Below are 3,111 nucleotides of genomic sequence, written 5' to 3'. Positions count from 1 at the left end.
CATTCATGAAGGAAAGGGTGATAGTGTCATATGTTAGAAAGCATACAGATTCCCTTGGCGATGCCACCTTAGCCTATGTAGGAGCCATAAGCTCCAATTTTAAGTTCCTGCTGGCTGAGAATGAACAAATGGAAAAGAAATTGTAGGTTTCCAAGAAAGAGGCATAACAACTCAGAGAGCAGAGCATAGTTTCCACAATGGCAAAGATGAGAAAAGCGATACTTAATAAAGTATCAACACTTGAGACTACCATGTGGAAGCTCTATGATGGATTTGTAACCATGCATAAAGAAGTTGTCCATGTGCATGGCTTATAATAGTGGAGAAAAGAGTTTGTTCAAACTCTTAGGAACATACATGCTTCCATCACTCATATGCAAGAGCGGAAAATGTGTTATAAACGGGCCCTGCTTCACTTTCCAAGGATGATGAAGCCTTAAGCAGAGCTAGACAAAGTAAGGGTCTAGACATAAATCAAAACTATGAGTAGCTTGCCCCATTCGTCACTAGCATATAGGCCTCATGTGCATGGTTGTAAAATATTTTGATGTCGTGGTGAGTGTTATCACTTAAGAATTCTGATTTCAAAACCGCTCACATTAGCTTGATGGTAAAAAAGGTCAGTGCTAGTCTAAGTTTGATTTTTGTTTGCCTTAGAGTCCGAGTCTTAGGAGTCTTGAGTCAACTATGCATTCTCATTCATTACTGGTCACATAACCATGTGTCAGTTTTGTTCAAAGGTTACTATGTCCCACAAAGCTCTTTAGGTGATTTCGTAGCGCCTGTAATCATTTTAAAGTGGTTTCGCAGCACATAAATCCTTTTTATCAGTTTCGCAGCGCAACATGTTTTAAGTAATTTCGTAGCGCATAATTCATATTTTGTACTCGCTGCGCTACGAAATCGGGGATTTGTCCTAATCCATAGCCAATCTTACACAGCTGTCATATCCATCAAAATCCATTATCAGTGATCAGCTTATACCCTTTGCCTGTCAATTCGACCGCTTATCCTTATCATCAGGTCATTAGGTGTCGTCGTAAGCTCATATTGCAAGTTTCAAAAGAAGATATAGAATATCGAAGCCTCAAAGTTCATGTAGCTGTGAGTTCATGCTCACACGTTGGTGGTGCAGAGATTGGGCTGCGACAGCTGGAGTTGGATATTATGTCATTTGGGCTGTAAAAGCAAAGAAGGTTATGTGATATTCAAGTTACAGGTCCGTTAGATATGTTGGCATGAGAGCAGGTCGCGATGGTGTGGATTATGGTGTTTCCTTTGATGTCGAAAGTGGTGTCCAAGTCGATTGGGAGAATTCAAAACTTCTGATAAAAAAATCCTTGCTTTGTATTTCCAGTGGATGGGCATGAGCTAATTGAGCTCCAGAATGGAGCGGAGTATTGCATATTCGAATCTACAAGCGCCTATTATGAGGCCTATGTTCATGCCCTCAAGGTTTTAAGAAATCCGGAAATGGAGAATCTTCAGTTCAACGAACAGCTCGTATATCTTAAAGCCAGTGTACAAGATGTTGAATATAATGTTGATTGGCGTGAGGTTTGTAAGGATCAGTGTGATTCTGTTGAGGAAAGCCCGGAACTCATATTATCTAGTAAGAGATATCAAAATGTAGCAGAGTTTGAGTTAGTGTGGTGGAACAGAGGAAACAGTGCAAAGAGAAAGGTCTCTATTTGGCATCCTATTATTCCACCTGGATGCTTTTATGTCGGTGATATTGCAGTTCCAGGATATGAGCCTTCGAATATGGTTCTGGTGCTTCGTGATCTCATTGATGGGACAGCTTTGAGATCTCCACTGGATTTAAGACAAGTAGAGCATATAGACAAACGGAGAGGCATGGATAGTGTATCCTTCTGGTTTCCCTAGGCACCTCCAGGATATGTTTCGCTAGGTTGTATTGCAAGTAAGAGTACAATGAAACCTGAGGAAACTACTTTATTATGATGTGTTCGTAGTGATTTGGTAAGTGGAGGTCAGTTTCCTGATAACAGCATTTGGGACACAACCGAAATTAAACATACGAGAGAAGGCTTCAGCATATGGACACTAGATAATGAGCTTGGCACATTCATTGTGAGAAATGGATTCAAAAGGCGTTTCTAGCGGAAGTAAGTGACATCACAACTCTTGTCGCTCTCAGATTCGTGGTTCACAACCATGATAATCTCTTCGTTGCTGCCGAAGCAACACATACTATGGGCATCCCTGTCTTGATCTACAAGCTCTTCAAGGAACGGAACTGTGCAGGCTTATCACTTAAATCTCAGGAGCTTACTGTTATATTCTTAGCAGTGAGGGTGTACTGTAGTTTTTTTATAGAATATGATATACACAAAGTGCTTGATTGTGCAACATTAGTCACCACTTTGTGGGTGATTTACAGGATACGTTTCAAGTTGAAGGCAACAAATGATGAAGATTTGGATAATTTTTCGATATATTATGTGGTGATTCCATGTGCAGTACTTGCCCTTTTTATCCATCCATCAACATCCCATAATATTGTAAACAGGATACTTTGGGCCTTTTGTGTTTACCTTGAGGCTGTTGCAGTTTTACCCCAGCTTCACGTGATGCAAAATACAAAGATAGTTGAACCATTCACAGCCCATTATGTGTTTGCATTGGGTATTGCAAGGTTTTTCAGCTGTGCATATTGGGTACTCTAGGTTTTGAATAGCCGTGGCTACTTGTTTTGCATTGGGCCATGGCTTGTGGCCGTTCATGGTACTTTGTCAGAGATTGTTCAGACTTTTATTTTGGCAGACTTTTGCTACTAATATGTTCAAAGTGTTGTAGGAGGGCAACTTGTGCTGCGGCTTCCTTCAGGAGTGGTGTGATTTCAATCTAATGGCTTCGCTGAAGTTTCTATGGAACTGGTGTATGCTTTGGATCTGGTGCGAAAATGTGCTTTTCCGCAAAAGCAATTACTTCTTGCAGAAATTGACATGGCGGATGCAGGCTCAAAATCAGAAGGTTATGTAGTATACTCAACTTGCTCAATTACGGTTGCAGAGAATAAGGCAGTCCAGAATCCTTACAGAACAGGCTCCTGATCCATTTTTTAATTTGGAAAAGAATAAGACTATG

The 3,111-nt window shown here is 40.6% G+C and overlaps 1 pseudogene; it reads left to right on the top strand.

Annotated features, from left to right (window-relative positions):
- Nucleotides 1-1,473: 1,473 nt before the first annotated feature.
- LOC149233579 (uncharacterized) lies at nt 1,474-2,861 on the top strand (annotated as a pseudogene).
- The last annotated feature ends 250 nt before the right edge of the window (nt 2,862-3,111 follow it).

The sequence above is a fragment of the Pinus tabuliformis genome, chromosome J (assembly GCF_031772625.1).
Source record: "Pinus tabuliformis cultivar Carrire ecotype Pingquan chromosome J, CPIR1, whole genome shotgun sequence".
Lineage (NCBI taxonomy): Eukaryota > Viridiplantae > Streptophyta > Pinopsida > Pinales > Pinaceae > Pinus > Pinus tabuliformis.
This window is presented reverse-complemented; position numbering and strand designations above follow the sequence as displayed.